The 18,051-nt window shown below is 44.1% G+C and overlaps 1 long non-coding RNA gene across 1 annotated transcript; it reads left to right on the top strand.

Annotated features, from left to right (window-relative positions):
- The first annotated feature begins 2,251 nt into the window (after window positions 1–2,251).
- LOC135910290 (uncharacterized) lies at window positions 2,252–6,576 on the top strand. Its single transcript, XR_010566997.1, has 2 exons — window positions 2,252–2,463; window positions 6,292–6,576. It is a non-coding gene; the product is annotated as an uncharacterized lncRNA (long non-coding RNA).
- Window positions 6,577–18,051: the final 11,475 nt, after the last annotated feature.

Raw genomic sequence — 18,051 nt, 5'->3', positions numbered from 1 at the left:
TTAACGCGCATTTCAAATAATATAATGGAGCATATAGTTTATTCACATGTCAATAATTTTCTCGAGACTAACTCTTTCTTTAACAACGCGCAGCATGGCTTTAGAAACTTATTTTCCCGTGAAACGCAGCTTCTTTCTATAACCAACGATTTGTTCAATAACGCACATCAGAAAATTGACAGCGAATGCTTATTTCTGGACTGGTCGCGAGCTTTCGATTCTGTTTCTCACCAGTTACTGATCTTTAAACTTTCCCTTCTGAATACTGAACCTAAGGTATTTACATGGCTAAACGATTTCCTCTTTAACAGGAACAAGTATGAAACCGCTAGTAAATTTTTGTCCGGACCTTGTTCCAGCACATCTGGTGTACCACAGGGCTCGGTATTCGGTCCATTGCTTTTTCTAATCTACAGTAATCACCTTCCTGATTGTATCTCTAAATTTAACCATTGGGCTGTTCACCAAAGATTGTGTCTTCTGTCGCAAAATAACTAACCTTAGAGATTCTGGTAAGCTACAGGACGACCTGGATAGCATACCCAGCTGGTGCAACAAATGGCTAATGCAGCTTAACACAGCTAAACGCAAACGTTTGCACGTCTCCTCTAGCTCTTCCTCTTTTGATGTATTCCCATATTCTAATAATAGTACTACAGTGTCGGTTGTTAAATTCTATAGATATCTCAACCTGTCTGCTACTAGCAACGTTTCATGGATGATGCCGGTTGCATGTTGCATATGTCACTAACAATGCTAACCGAACGTTAGGCTATTTGAGACGAAATTTGGCATCAGCGCCCACCTCACTAAAGCTTACTCTATACAAAACACTCGTCCGTGCAAAATTAGAATATGCTTGTGCCGTATGGGACCCTGCTCATGCCAATCTTGCCATTTTCATTCAAACCATTCAGAACCACACCGGCCCGTTTTATTCTCTCAAATTATTCTTGTCATTCTAGCGTCATGTCCATGAAAACAACACTAGATCTACTTGACCTTTGGTTACGTCGCAAGTACTTTCGTCTCTGTCTTTTTCATACGATATATTACTTTAACCGTTCTCCTAAAGAAAATATTTTCACCAAACTAAGTTACATCTCGTCGCGCATCGACCATCAACACGAAATTGAAGTGCCATCTTGTCGAACTAACTTGTGCCATTCTTCCTTTTTGCCAAGAACAACCATTGAATGGAACCGCCTTTCCGCCTCAACAGTCTCAATTTGTGACACGACTAACTTCAATATCGTCGTGCAAAGTGCGTTATAGTTTGATTTCCTATTGTTTCCCTGTACTGCAAATATTGTGTATTTTCACCATTCCTTTCCGTTGTGCCTACTAGGCCAGGAAAGTATGTATAATAAATACCTAACTAACTAACTAAATAAATAAATAAATAAATAAATATCTTAGGAAATCAGCGGAGTTGTTAAATATTATGCGCTTTTTTATTTAAAGGTATCTGCGTAAAATATATTTTTACAACAAAAAATATTTGCAGGTGTAAAGCCGAGACAGTCTTATTGGAAAAGAAAAAAAATTCGCGAGAACAAGTGCCACTTTCTGTAATAAATCCGCGCTATGAAGGTTGGTTTGTTGAAAACATCCAGCCGTGAAACATTTTTAAAAAGAAAATCAGTGCTTTAAAGGGACGGATGACTGCGACCGACCGCCCGGTGTAGCTAAGTTCAGGTACAATTTTGTAGGTACTAAGGCCATTTAGCACTAACTACACTCAAAGCTCTCGCCGGTCTTTCCCGCTCTTTTCAATCTTGTCATTATTAAACAAGCATCCTTTTTATATATGTGTGTGTGTAATATTCGATCACGTATATATACCTAAAATCCTGTCTTGCTTTCGCCAACAGCTAGTCGCATCAAAAATTTGCTATTTGTTAGTACAGAATATTACACTCAAACTTCACACATTCTAAAGCCAACGTATAGCGTCTATCTGTGTGTGCAGCTCTCGAAAAGCTATGCATTTGGGAGTCATTTCGTTACATGCATTGTTCTCTTCCATGAAATACTCCATGGAAAGCACAATAGCCGAAACGGTGCAGGCAACAATTTCAAGAGTATCTCCAATCCAGAAAATGAATATTAATATGAGCATTCAATTGCAGCCTGTGCAAGCAGAACAATGCTTCAAAAAGGGGAGGGAAGTCACACACGTCAAATTTCTCTATTATCTACTTTCAAGATTGTCTAAAGAAGTACTTAAGGCAGTCTTCGTGTGGGATGCGACACTAGTTCTTGGGTGTCCGAAAGCTATGGCAAAAAGCCCCATATTGAACATCTGGGTCATTTTGACCGTATTGGCCCTTCTGTCCACAGCTCCACAAGGAGTCGATGCAGGCAGGCTTCCAAGATCAGCTCCGGGATCGTCAGGCGGGGGACCTCACAAGGTTCAGTTAACGCAAACTCCACGTACTCCTCCTCCATGTAATACAAGGCGTACGTATTTTCTGTGTGCTCCTACATACCTTTTTTTTTTTCAAAACCCACTGCTCATAGTTTCACTTATAAACTTGTTTCAGAAAATCAGAGCAATCATTCGTTTATTTCAAATCAAGGAACTCGCCAACTGGTGATGCTGTTGAAACGTGTAGTTGTTTATCTTTGTCGGGGGACCACGTTTCACCGTATAACAAATGTTATCGCTCAGCGCAGGATGATCTTGCATGTATCGGAAGTTTCTCAAATCTTTTAAGTGGTTCTATCTGCTGTCTGTTGTCACGGAACTTTGTGTAATCTGATCGCATGTATGTGCGACGCGCTTTGTATAGCACTTTCTGGCAGACGCGCGGGCACCAGCAATTATTCTGGAACCTTCAAAGACTCATGTGTAAAAGCCGACTCGCCTGCCCCGCAGATGAGACGTCCGATGATTGCCGACTGCGTTCGCCGCTTTCTTTGTGGTTTTATTGTCAATTGATTGTGTGGACACCAGTTCGTCCATAAAAGTTTCTTTCACCATTCAGAGTTTTCACTGTGAATTGACGTCTTCTTGTTCTTGAAGGTCACTACAGCGTGACACTATCTTCGCATGTGACAAATTGAGGAGGTGATTATATTTAACCGGCACCCAGAAATCGCCCGAATGCAGACCGGTGTTTCGGCATCTAGCTGAAGCAATCTTGTTTACTTATTGTTCTCTTATAAGTCCGTGGCTTCATTAAAGATAAAGCTTTGAACTTACTGCTGTTGGATTCCATAGTTTAAAGGCTTTTTCGAAGCGATACATAGGAAGCTCTCAGAAAAGTGACGCAAGTGCAATTTTGACGCAAAGACAAGTTCGCTTTAAAAAATCAATTTCCTGCTTACAAACCCAGAATATGGAGCTACAGTTTTAAAGTGTACCTAATAATGTTTTAAACCCTAACACTCATGCGGATTTACGGTTTATATATGCTTTAGATGTTATGTTGGCTCTGACAGTGAATAAAATTATTTTCATCTTTCCGTTCTGCCCATGTTCCATAAAGTGAGTTGGAAGCCTTTTAAGCGAAAATTGGCTCACTTTAACGATATAAATATGATGGGTGGTAATGAACGCTGAAGGAAAATATCTGATAGAACGTGTTCCTAGGCATCATTTCTTGCGAGGATCCTGGACTGAATACGTGCGTCTGGAGCAGCTGTCTATGGCATGACAAGGGCGGCATAACAAATTTGGATGACAAAGATGGAATGACGAATAAGCAAAGACCACGTGAACACGTTTACTGGCATAAGTTATGAGACAACTTAGCTCAGCGGGTAGGCGTAGAAGGCGTGAGGACGATGGCATGATGGTAGTCACATCATGAAGCTCAAATGACAATGATAGAACAACCACGAGCATGTAACTAGGGTCAGGTAAATCTTCAAACGGTCGCGGCGTTTCCTCCTCAAAGGCAGATGCACACGAGTCTCGACCAGAGGGAGCGCACCCTAGATTGACATCACAACCCGGAAGGCCGGTGACCCCGCCGACGGATAACGTGGCCACGCGCGCTTCGAGCTGGGCCGAGTCGCATCGGTTGTGTGCCTCTGCCCCTCGACACAGGGAATCACCAAACTGTTTGTGGTGCTCTATCCTCCCTTAAATATTATTGCGAGCTTACAATGCAGCACATGTGATGCGTGCCTTTGTTTTGAGCTGTGATCCGGCGAAAAAAAAGATTGCATATGAGCATTGATGACGCTGCTCTATCCTGCTGCCACGCACCGCTATAAGCACCCTGCACGTTTGTTCCATGATGTTGTGATTTGTTCCAAAGCGAAGTTAGGACGGAGAAAATTAACTAATGTATTGTACATATTATGAGCAGTGGCTGTGTACACCCAGTGTGTGGCTCTGTGTTTTTTGTCGTATGGCGTGAAGTGACGGAGCGAGACCATTCTGAGGAGAAATGAGAAAAGCCTACGCGAATAAACCCATTTTACGAGTGACTCAACAGAGAAGCTTTGCCATAGCATCCTCCAGCGCAAAGATTCGTTGCTGTCTGCTGAGTTTGCAAGCAATTATTGGTAGTAGTTTTATTTAAAAAAGACCAAGTTTCCACAAAAAGGAGAAACACCGATTACGATAGCAAATTAACTGACATCTATATCAATTAACCATAGCAGTTTTATCTGCCGTATTAACTTGTAAACACAGGCGTACTACCTAACACATCTCACTCGATGATCCGCGGAAACTGGCTGTTTAAACGCTGATTTAGGAACCCCGGCAGCAGCAGCGAGCGTGCTGACCTTCGCGCTGCGTGTCGCATAAACGCGAACTAGGCCGCAAAAACACACCCCGTCGCAGATTGCTTTCAAGATACAGCGGCCCTGGCAGGCGCCGCCGCCGGATCCGCCCAGAGTAGAACGCGCACCACCCCCCTCCATCCTTACCCTTCTCCCGAGGCCTTGAGCGCCACCGAAGACGGCACGCTTCCTCCCCAAATTGCTTACTTTCGTGCGTGATTTGGAGCCACGATCGCAGGCGCGTATGAAGCAATTTATTCAAGTTATTTTTCGAAGTTTATTAAATCACTTCCTACCAACACAGAAAGGATTCTGATAGATGAGATAGATAGATAGATAGATAGATAGATAGATAGATAGATAGATAGATAGATAGATAGATAGATAGATAGATAGATAGATAGATAGATAGATAGATAGATAGATAGATAGATAGATAGATAGATAGATAGATAGATAGATAGATAGATAGATAGATAGATAGATAGATAGATAGATAGATAGATAGATAGATAGATAGATAGATAGATAGATAGATAGATAGATAGATAGATAGATAGATAGATAGATAGATAGATAGATAGATAGATAGATAGATAGATAGATAGATAGATAGCGTTGTGACTTAGTGTAGCTATTCGTGCCATTCGTAACCAGTAATCCCTTTGCTGGTTTTAATATTTTCTTATTATTGGTATTTTTGACATTCCTTGATTTCAGTGCACATTACGTTTTCCCGCATATAATGCCTAGCGTAAAAGCACTGAAGAGATATTCAGCTCTTCGAATGACTGGTATTATCTCACCGGCTGTGAATGCGTGCATTTGTCATTATGTACGAACTACTTATTTGAGCACGACATGGCAGAATTTAAAGTTCTGCTTTGTAAAAGCCCAGGATCTTGTTGTATTTGGAATACAAGATAAGTATCAGCGAATTATTCTGCAAATCACATGGAAAATAAATTTCACAAGTTGACTGGCCGAATTGCTTCTGTTAGCGTAGCGAAATATCTTAAAGCAGCAAGCAACACAAAACACATTACACAAAGTGACCAAGCTTAATTGAACCACTCAAAGAAACGAGCAGGTATGAAGATGTGGCAATAAGGAGGCAGTGTCTGCTCCATTCAGAGCAAAAACACTCTGAAGTGACTGTAAGGCCGTTTATAGATTGCAGACTCCTCAAACTAACGTAATTCTATTATTAGAAGGTGCTTAACACAATGAAATTGATACAACTGTGTTTTGAAGCAATATACTCCGACTTTTTAAGAACGCTCTTTTCCTAACATTTTTTTTTTATCTGGTATGTTATACCAGCCTTTATAACCACTCCTTGTCAAAAAAACAAGATGAACCTTTCGTCGCACTCCAGGGCTACTTCGACTTCGCGCGTACTATAAATAGTCTGAAAAATGCTGTAAAATCTATTATTTACCTTGGCCAATGCGTAGTTCTATTTTGTATGCGTGCATGGCGCATGTGCTGTCTCTGTCTGTAGAAATCTTGAAGCAATAAACACACCTATGTGCTCTTTTACCGCAGCAATTCGCCGCCAATAACACCTGGACATGGGCAACAACGTTAACAGGAATTTGGCTATAATCTCCGTCCAGCAAACTCCAACTGGAAATGAAGAAAACCAGACCTGAAGAAACACGCCATACACGCTACAGTATATACCAAGAATGGCTCACACGCCTTGACACCAACCCCAGGAAAAGTACGCATAAGTGCACCTAATAGTGCCTAAGTATGAGTTACTGCGTGCCATCCCACTTTGTTTACATTATGTTGTATGAAATAAAAGTACCTCCATATTCTCACAAATGGTTTTACAGGTTAAGCTTGAATTATCATAGAAATAGCTATTACGAAATATTTGATTGCCATTCGTAGTAGCTTCGGTATCTAATAAATTTTTGTTTCTGTTTTGTTTGTGGAAACGCAATAAATGAACAAACTTCCCTGGGGCTCCTAAGGAAATATTTGAGTGTTATCCAAAACACCGTCAGTGCAAGCAAACATGTTCATTTTATTGTTGCTGGTATCGCTGGGTGTACTTAAAACTTCCATATGCCAGGTGTTTGTTAATGGTTCATGCATACGTGTTGCCATTTGTAATTTAGCTACTCCGTACGAAATAGAAGGCGACACATTCCAAAGGCTACAAATCTAGTCTAACAACTGGGTGGAATGAGGCAACGAACCTATCCTCTAACTATGCCTTTCCTAGGAAATAAGAGACTTTCGATGCAACCATGTGGGCACTGGCTTTCAGCATTTTTCTGGCTATCGGCGCGCAGCTGTTTTTCGAGCCTGCCAACAGGTATTCATGCAACGAGGTTCATGTTTTGCAAAACAAAGTGAAATTCTTTGTAGTAAGAGAAGTCCAGAGTAAAAATTGTACAGCGCATTCTATCTAATACACAACGTTAAGTATATTCAGCGGAAAAACACCATCCCCGCTACAAGAGCAATTACTTTCGAAAACATGTTAGCAATTTTTAGGTGCAATCTAAAGTGATGTGTTACTGCAGCCATCCTTGTAAAATAAAGCTTCACCGGATGCTCCTAACGAAGAACGATACTGACGCCATGTGTACAGGAAGACCGCCTTTTTAGGGCATTCACGGCTTTGTAAACATTTTTTGTTACTGTGCTTTGCAAGATCTTCCTCGCTGTTCTGCTTATAGACCTTAGTCAACCTTCATAGCTTCAATGATGTCGTCGGAGGTCGGTTCTATGTAGGTCATCACCTGGGTCGGCGGAGCTGCAGTGGTGGCTGTGTCCCCCTATGTGGTATTCATAGTGATGCCGACCAGCACTGCCTATTCACATGGGAGTTCAATGGTAAATATCGAGAAAATTCGAGGTGGCCAGATTTGCATTTGCTGCAAATTGGCAAAAAAAACTGCCGCGAGTACATAAATTCACTCTAAGTACAGTTAAAATTTACAGCCAAGCTGTTTAGGCTTGTTAGCCAATAGCTCTCGTGGAGTGGTGATGTCCGACGTAGGGTGAAGCTTTCGAATGCCAGTAGAGCTAAGAAATGTCATAGTGCAGCCAGCACTTCAGCGTGGTTCGAAATCCCAAATCATAGCTTTCAAAGTCAAGTAGTGATCTGTATAAAAGATCAGATATAATGTGCGTACTTTACCACAGAGCTCAAGAACCTCATTGTGCTCTTTAATCTTACCCAGTAAAACCCCAATTTTGTTTCACACGTCGCATTTCGCCCCACATTACAGACCAGGTGTATGACTGCGGCCGTAAAGGCTGACATAGTGTTGAAGGAGCACAGTCTGTGTAGAGGCCCCGAAGTGCTTCTATGGTTGTTTGCCCTTGACATTATTACTATAAATCAAGGAGAGCACGTTGTTGGGCGAGCCGGTCGTACATACTTAAAGAAGGGAATTGCACCGGTCCATGTCCTTTCTCGTCCGTGTCTTTTTTTAGCGCAATTCCCTTCTTTAACTATAAATCAACATGTACATAACAATAAACCAGAGAGAGAATAGAAAAGGCTTTACGTAAAGCTCTTTGCGTTATATCTCTCGCTTAATGTTTCTGTTTTTCCTATAATTTTAAGCTGCAAGGTATTTTTTTTCTTTTCGTGGTTTCTTATTTGCTCCTCGGTTGCTAACTAGTGACTGTTGCCTTGCACTCAGTCACTTTTTCTTTGTGATCGAAAAGATGAACTGAACAGAGAGAGCAACTTGTGCTTCGAGCTCTCTGTGTTTTATATTCTATATTTAGCGATTTATGCAATAAGTGACGAAAACATTGCGGGACCTGGTCTTCTGGGATGGGGACCGAAACTCCGGCCAGCAATTGGGCCCTGAATGAGCACTGCGTTATGCTTCCGGCGTGAGTTGCCTCTTCAACCCCAGAATGGTCCCGAATGAGTCATCTAATGGCTCGCCCACTCAAGATACGGGCTCGAACTGCGATTTTACCTAGGTGTCAAGCCGACGTCTAAAGAAAAAGATAAGCAGAACATCACCTACCAGTCATCAGGCAACGCAAAATGCAAGTGGCAAGCCGTCATATACTATCGCATACGTACAAACAACGACTACAGACAACCTCAACTTATTGAAAATTCCGAGCCTGTCGGAATACCTCGAGTGAAGTGCCCCTTTTTAAGATGACGAACTTCGCATAAACGCTGCAAATACACCCTTTCAGTGGAAGTCAATACGCAAGCTGTTCTGGAAACAAAGAAAAATATCCCTCAATTGAGAAGCATTCTTGTTCGCACATTTCCCAGATATAGTAAGGAAGCACCAACAGGTGCTATATACAACGTGTCCATTGAAATTGCAAAGGCTTCCCAAAACTGCTGTCATTATTGGCTCCTCTGTTCAGTTTTCGCCGTTTTGGATGGCCCTGATGAGTGAAATCGGCCGAAAGCTTTGCCAACACACGTCAATGTTAGATATGTGAGGCATTCTACGCGTTCCCCGCGTAGAAGGGTCGACGGCTCCATTGCCGCCTCCTGCATTTCCTGGTTTGAAGAAATAAACTCATGCGTCAAAGAATTTATATTGTACGAAAGTGCAAGGCGAGTCGTCAGCGGCTCCGAACATATCAGAGGCTCAGTGGCACTCGTTACCATCAGGGCCTGGGGGAAAGCCCTTATGTACCGCTCCTACACGTAATGAGGGGAGAGAAGAGATGGATGTTACCGAGTTCTAGAGTATGCTGAAAAGCTTGAGTGGCTCAATGTGCAGGATTCTTTCCGGCCAAAATACCTCGGCTGCTAAGGCTGCCGTGCAGTTTATTTATTTATTAATTTATTTATTGTTCCTAACTACAAGGGTGCCGATCCCTTCTTCGTATATGTTATTACACGAACATCCTGTATACCTTTCAATACCAGCTGAAGCAAGTGCTGATGATTTGTCTCGTCTGGTGAAAATCTGCACACATGAAGGAATAACACGCATATAGGAGCTGCCAATGAAACTAAATACGTTGTAAACTCGAATAAGGGCTAGTATACAATATGATATTTCTTAGGGTGCTTCATAACTAAAACGTAGGAACTGCAGCAACTGTGGTGTACTTGTAGCAAATTACACTTGCATAATAAGTATACTGGGTAAACATCCTTTATGGTACTTTGCCCTTATAAATTTTGGGATGTAAATAAAGGAAGTAGGTGGGAAACACAGGCAATATGTTTAACAACTTTTCAAACTGTATAACCTACGTTAAAAAAAGCAAAGGATTAATTCTTATTACTTACTATCAATGAAAATATGGCGACAAAAAAATGTGCTGAGCGAAGCGCTCAAGCGTAAAGTGCAAAAAATTGCAGAAAGAGGAAAACAAATGCAAAGTGGATATATCACTCGGGAAGACCGAGCTGAGAAGGTTTTAATGAATGAGGACCGCGGAATCTAGTTAACTATTAAAAAAGAGGTAGTGCATTGATTGAACGCCGATTTGCAGAAAATCCACGAAATAAGTTGGTTGACTAGCTAACCAGGCACTGAAACATGTCGTCGTGTTTCTTTAATGAGAAATTATTTCTGAAGAAATTTCTTGGGTGCTATGAAATGTCTGTTAAGTTGCCGTCTCCAAAATATTATTCACCTGCTTCACAATATCTGTTTCATTGTACAACATAAGGTACACTTCGTATTCTTGATATCGCTTTTATAATGGAAGTGCCAGTGGATCCATTTCTCTGAATTTGAGTGATTAACATATCTGAATGTCAAAAAAGATTTCCAGGGACGCCCTAGAGGGATTTTGGATAGTTTTTACTAGGGATGGTCTTTTCAATGTCCAACAATTGCGATGTACGCAGGAGTTCCTGCATTTCTTTCCCGTCGAAATCCAACCTCCACTATTGAGAATCCAAATCACAATCTTATGCCTTGCACGAGAGCACTACAGCCACACTCATCTCTGCTTTCTGACTCAGCGTGCATAACGTTTTTCTTAAACGTACGATTGTCCTGCCAGAAAATAATTGATTTAAATGAACGATATTCACAAGTGATATTGACATTTATTTAACGTTTATCGAATGTTGTCAGACGGTTCTGTGCGCTTTCTGTTTCCCTGAACTTTGTGTAATCTGTTCGGATGTATGCGCAACGCAAATGTTTCATCGCTTGAATACACGTGGGCGCCAGCCATTATTCGGAAACCTTCGGTGACTCATGTGGAAAAGCCGATGCACTTACCCCACACATCAGAATTTTCACGAACGCCGATTGTGTTCAAGGCTATCGTTGTGTTTTGAGTGTAGCCTGTTTTTCTAGGCCCAGGTTCGCTAATAAAGATTTAGTTTGTCCATTCACATCTTTGCTACTGCGTTCTTGACCGTCACTGCCAGGTCACACTTGGTGGAGGTCCTTTGCGTTCGTGTATCGAACGTTCCCGAATAGACGTGATCAAAGACCTGGCCACGACGGCAGCACCAATCTCGTGCCAGACCATCGAGCAAGCCGTAAGATAAAGCACGTGCCCTGGAACACGGACTTCTGGCTGAGACACCCAAGAAGCTCACGGCGAAGTCAGCAACCCTAATGGCTATCCCAGTGTCCCCCACCCTACTGCATCAACCTCAAGAGCCACTAACCTTCATTGTACAATCGGCGTAAAACCCAGAAATCGGGCTGGAGACCTATGAAAGAAGCGCAACTTTCAACGACTGGGACTCCAACAAGAAGCTGCAGCATGTATATTTCGCCTTAGAAGACGCCGCCAGAACGTGGTTTGAGAACCAGGAGTCGTCCTGACAACATGGGACCAGTTCCGTAGCGGCTTCCTGCAGGCCTTTACTAGCGTCTTGCGCGACGAGCGAGCCCAAGCCCTGCAAGACACCTGCATGTGGCTGCCTAGCGAGAACAGCGAGATATTTGCAGAGGAAATGACTCCCCTTTTCCGCCATGCCAAGCCCGACATGTCTGAAGAAAAAAAGCTCGGTTGCTCATGAGGGGTGTGAAAGAACTACTGCTTGCCGGATTGATACGCGACCAGCACTAGACTGTCGCTGAATTTGTTTCGAAGGCGACAACGATCGAGAAGACGTTTGAAATGCGCACCCGGCAATAAACCGCCATGCGTGACAACAAACTGCGCCGAAGCTCAAGCGCTAGGCGCCGATAGCTTGTGCGAGACGATCCGAGTGGTCGTACTGGAACAGCTGCAGAAGTTGCATCCGAGGTCGCAATCCCAGGTGGCCTCGATTGCTGGCATAGATAGGTAAAGTGGAGCTTCAGCGGTCACTAGATGTAGCACAAGTTCTGGCATCGCTGTAATCCCAGCCGAAAGAGATGACCTACATTGCCGTCTCCCGTCGTCAAGGCGCCGTTCAGCAATCACTCCCAGGCTCTGTAACGCGGCAATTCCCGTTGTGTGTAAAAATACTGAAATATATCTATAGCGGCTCCACAGCCACCATAGTCCTCCATAAAGAAAGCAACAAAATCGCAAGAAGGGCGTCAGGCAGGGAGATACCACCTCTCCAATGCTATTCACAACGTCTTTACAAGAAGAATGCAGAGACTTGGATTGGGAAGAATCGGGGGTAAGAGTCAATTAAGTACACCTTAGTAATCTGCCATTCGCTGGTGATATTGCCTTGCTTATTAACTCAGGGGACAAATTGCAATACATGCTCACTGACCTGGAGAGGCAAAGCAGAAGGGTGGGTCTGAAAATTAATCTGCAGAAAACTAAAGAAATGTTTAACAATCTCGGAAGACCATAGCAGTTTACGATAGGTAGCGAGGCACTGGGAGTGGTAAGGGAATACACCTCCTTAGGGCAGGTAGTGATGGTGGATGGGGATCATGAGACCAAAATAATCACAAGATTAGGAATGGGCTGGGGAGTGTTTGGTAGGCATTCTCAGATCATGAACAGCAGGTTGCCATTATCCCTCAAAAGAAAAGTATATAACACCTGTGTATTACCGGCACTCACCTACGGGGCAGAAATCTGGAGGCTTACGAAAAGGGTTCTGCATAAATCGAGGACGATAAAACGAGCTATCGAAAGAAGAATGATGGGTGTAACGTTAAGGGATAAGAAAATAGTAGATTGGGTGAGAGAAGAAGCCTGAGTTAATCACATCTTAGTTGAAATCAAGAAAAAGAAATCGGCATGGACAGGGCATGTAATGAAGACGGAAGATAACCGGTGATCATTAAGGGTTACGGATTGGATTCCGAGAGAAGGGAAGCGTAGCAGGGAGCGACAGAAAGTTAGGTGAGCGACTGAGATTAAGACGTTGACAGGGACAACATGGGCAGAATTAGCGCATGACCGGGCTAGTTGGAGAAGTATGAGAGAGGCCTTTGCCCTGCAGTGGGCGTAGCCAGGCTGATGATGATGATGATGATGATTCCTGTTGTAGCTAAGATGGCTGCAAAGGGGTGCCGTGTTATGTATTTCTGCTGTCATTCACGGAAAAGTTCATCTTCTGTGCCCTCATATTGTGTAACAACTTATTAATGGCTTACAGGGGCTTTATTATTCTCAGAGTCAAGCAGCAACCTGGGCATGGGCTAGGTTTTGCCAGTGCTGACGTGCCCGTGGATAGAATTATATAACTAGTGCCATTGTTGCTTGGTCAATTGCTGAGCATATCCTTCTATTTCTTTGCTTAAGACTGCTTTGCGCTCTCTTAAGTTTTCGTTATGCTTCTGACTTTAAAGTATATATTGAAGCGATTGCTTAGCTTTACCGCATGTGGAGTAATCTGCTTTCGCATTTCTCCAAGTTAGACTCAGGTTTTCATACTTTTGTTGCAGCTTTGACGTCATAGCTGAGCTCCTTAGTCCATTGTTCTGTCTTTGATGAATCGTTGCTGTATGGTTTCTCTGGTTCTGCGAAGTAGTTGCCAGTATAATAATTCGATATATCATACCTTGGGTCTATTCAGTGTTCCTCTTACGTTTAACTCCAATATGCGTTGGTCGCTACCAATATCTTCAAGTGTGTTACGCCAATCGTCTTTGAAATATTTTTGGTAAAGGTTAGGTCTGGGATCGTGTCAAAGTTTAGCGATGTGGCTACTACTGTTGAAGTGCCGAGGAGTGTTCCATGCGACGCTTCTTTTAGGCCTGGGTGTCCTCGACGCTGAGTGCACGCTTTGGAGGCATTTTGTTGGTGGATGTTTACGTGCTCCTCCTGCATACGTGACCAGCACGCTGTTTACGCGCCAGCTCCAAGCGCTCACTTCACGCTATGGATGATTGTAACGTTTACCCTATCACACCCCTCACCTGCATTCTTGTCGCATAGGAAAGAAAGCACAACACCTGCCATACGCACAAACTACGCATCCCGGACTGCGGTGGTGCCGGTCGGGATGCGCGGAGGCGAGTGCCATCTGGTGGTGTTGTAAGAAACTAAGCGGAACGTCGGGCCAGAGAGTTTCACAGAGTTATTACTAGAAGGAATTCTGGCGCTAGTGTCTACTGGAGCTGCGATGGCGGGCTGTTCAGCAAGCGCGATAATTATGGGACGTACATGGATGTGCATTAACTTCGTCATTCTGGCTTCAAAGCAGCCCCTAGACTTTGTAACATCACTTTCAACAAAGTACTGGGTAATACATAATTAAAGGGGCCACAGGTGTCCTCAGCTATCGCCTAACACACGCGAAGGCCCCTAGCGCCTACGGCAATTCACCTTAATCCTCCTTCATCTACCTTAATCTAATCGCTAATTTGCTGATAATCTGTTATACACGGCTGGACATGCTTTGGTTCGCTCATGGCCTTTATGGGTCACATGGTCTTTCCTGTACCTCATCGCGCGGACTTGAAGCATGTAGATCTAAGGTTTTCAACTTAATTAATTTGTCCAGTGGCAGGATATGAACACAGGACCTCTACCACAGGGTCCCGATACTTAGACCATTACGCTGCAGACGCATGCATCGACAAGCTACACAGACCGCCCATATGAATGTCATGCCGGCAAGACAGCGTGCCCAGACGCTCGGCGCGCTTCAATTTGGCCACCTCGGCAGGTTGAGCCGCTGCTCCTAGTACCTATTGTGCGTGTTCGCTGAGTATTCTGCACTTAGAAAAGCGCAGATCGCTTAGAAATTTAGGACAGTGAAGACAAACAAAGCGCAATAAACAAAGCCAGAAGAACGTCTGAATCCAAAAGTACGAAGATCACACAAATTGACGTACTTCCCATCATTCCCATGGTGGCTGAACGAACGTAGCGCCCGAGTGCCCCCTAGTAATTGTTTGTATAGAACTCCATGCGCGTGGCAGAAGCGTTAGAGCAGCGCGCGGGAAGTCGGGAGAAGAGGGCAAGAAAGCTTCGCTGTAAAACAGCTGAACGAGATACCTGATCCTTGCCGGCAGGCGCATGACAACGAGTGGTGTTTTTGTCGAAGTAGCGCAGTCTTACCAGCGTGTCGTTTGCCGCCAGCGTTAGAAGCGGTGCGCCGTGCAACCAAAAAAAAATAAAAACAGTCGTGCTGCTATAACAGCAGCTCACTCGCGGATTTCTTTCCAGCGTTATTCGAACGCGTTTTAAGAAGCGACGCGTAACGGAACACTGGTGCGCCAGGGTAATACGCGGGTGGTATCTCTGCCGCGCTCTTTCACGCATTATTAAATGTTGAGGTATACGCATGGAAAATCAGCATGCTATCAATTCTAATACAAGCTCGTGCCGCGACACAATATGCAAGCCAGCACCGCAAAGGCACATCAACTACATACAGGGTGTTTCTTTTTTAGCTGCACCAAATTTCTAAAATTAGAAAAATATAAATCACGGTAAAGTTATGTTTAGCATTCAAGTGTACAGATTAGCGGCCTCTAGATACAGAGCGATTGCGGCACTTATGTACGTAATTAGCGAAGTTAGGGTAATTAACTTTAATTATCCACAATAGATGGCTACCGAAAATGAGTACTTCGGGGCCCGCCCTCGACAGTACCTATCCAAACGATTAAATTTTGAAGAGCGGATTTCATGCGGGAGCTACGCTAACAATTATTTTCCCTTGGCAGTATCCTTGAAGCCGAAGCTGGCTGGAAAAAGATCGTCAGTGTCGTCGATATAGCCGCCCCCCTGCCTTTCATCACGTCTCCGAGGTAACCGCCGATCCGACCCGCGAGCAGCTTGCGTTATCTCTTTGCTGTCGTCAGCGGCTTTGGCCTAGCGCTTCAAAGCCGGTGGTCCGCGAAATCTACTTCATCATTGCGTTATTTCACTACGCAGCTACACAGACACTCCTTTTCCAGCCACATTCGCTTTCAAGGACCCTGCCATGGGGAATTACCTGTTCGCGTTGCTCCCACATGAAATCCGCTATTCAAAATTTAATCTTTGAAATAGCTAGTGTCGAGGACGGGCCCCAAAGTACTCATTTGCTGTAGCCACCTATTGTTGATAATTAGAACGTTCATTACCGTAACTTGGTTAATTACTCACGTAATTGTGGAAATTGATCTGTATCTAGCGGCTGCCTATCCGTACACTCAAATGGTAAACATATGTTACCGTGATTTATACTTTTCGAATTTGAAAAGTTTGATGCACCTAAAAAAACTATATCGGCTCTGTGAGCGGCTAGACGAAGAGACAAGTACACACCGACCGGTAATTTGGCAAAAAATTTCAAGTTCGCAGGAGCAATAGAGCAAGCCAAGCCGTTCAATTGCAAGCCCAGAAAGAACGTCGGCGGATGAACCTCACAAAAGCACCCGCGCGATGTCTGGAATATTAAGCCCTAGCAAGGAAGCGTGCCATAAAGAAAGGCACGCGCACGGGCGGGCGGTGGATCCATGATTCGTAGATGAACAGCTTTTTGATACAACAAAGAATTCAAGCTCATTCAAACTTACCGAGAAATCATTTGACAGGAGGGGAAGAATCCACAACGCGGCATGGCTGGACCTTGCAGCAGCGAAAAACGCAGGAAATTATGAAACCTAGGACGATGCCACCGCTGCTTGCACAACGCAAACCACTACAGAAACCAAGCCTGCGTGCGCCTGGCCGTGTTCTGCCACTGGGTGGCGTCGTCACGCATGTTCCAAGCAAAAAGTCAGTTTGATTGAAGTCTTAATGCTCCATTAGTGAAACGGATATAGCATGGGCTTCCTGGCAATCGCAGACCATAACGGTACCCGCCACATCAGCCACACTAAACATAACAACCAATCATAAACTCAAAACAAGATTTCATTGTGAAACGAGTTTGGAGCCGCTGAAGAGCACCGGAAGCGGCAGGTACGGCGTTCGTGCGGCTGTGGTCCCGTGGAATGTTCTTATAAATTTAAGTTTTTTTTAACAGTGTGCCCTTTGGCGAGTGCTCGCCACCTGAAACATTCGAGCGCGTGATCGACACACTGTCAGCAGGGATGAAGTAGCAGACTCCTCTAAGTGGATGATGCCGTTGTTATTGCCGCGAATTTCGAGGATAACGTTATGACACCATCAGCAAATTTGATGACGTGGCCCAAATTTCGAGCAGAGTGGTGGTCGCTGCAAGGTGACTCTTTAGAAGCTTGCCATGAAGACCATTGAGCAAGTTTTTTAGGCTTTAGAGCGAGTGGGGCGAGAATCCCCCAAACATATTACTACCCGGAATTGATGAGTTTGTCACACTATGTCACACCATGTCAAATCACGCCAAGGTCGGCAAATGCGCTAAACACCACCACTCAGACAGGCAGGTCTGCTGCAAAAGGTACAGCCACCAGCATACCGTTTGAATAAACAGGAGTGCATTTTCTTGTGCCATTTCCTGTTCTACCCTCAGGAGAACGGTGGATCCTGTTAGCAACCTCTTATCAGACCCAGTGTGCCCAGATATATTCTCTCACATAGAGTAACAGCCATTGAAGTGACAGTGTTAGAGCGCAGCTCTTAGGCGCCCGTTGCTGCGGTGAGCGTCGGCGGTGGCGGCCACGGCGGCGGCATAACCAAGTAAACGAGCACAGCGAAACATGAGAGAGCGAACGTGGAGCGGCATATAAAAAACGTGAGCCGAGATCAGCGGGGACCAATGAGAGTAGTCCCTTTATCAACGTGCGAGCAGGAAACTGGTGCCATGGGCACCCTCCGAATCGTTCGACGCGTATTCGTAGCTGCTCGCTTCGCAATATCGTCTGCTCGCGTCAGTTCTCGCTCGCGCTTGTTTAGTTTTCTTGATTTGATCTCGTCCGCGTATGTTGCAGTTGTCATGGTTTGCAATGGTTTTGTAATTTGATAGTATGAGCGACGCGAATCGTGTATTACTTTCTGGAATCCATGCGGCATCAGGGATTAACACTGGCATCACTCTTAATTGATACT

This window comes from Dermacentor albipictus, chromosome 8 (genome assembly GCF_038994185.2).
Source record: "Dermacentor albipictus isolate Rhodes 1998 colony chromosome 8, USDA_Dalb.pri_finalv2, whole genome shotgun sequence".
In the NCBI taxonomy this organism is placed as follows: Eukaryota; Metazoa; Arthropoda; class Arachnida; order Ixodida; family Ixodidae; genus Dermacentor; species Dermacentor albipictus.
Note: the sequence above shows the minus strand (reverse complement) of the source record. Positions and strands in the feature narration are given on the sequence as shown.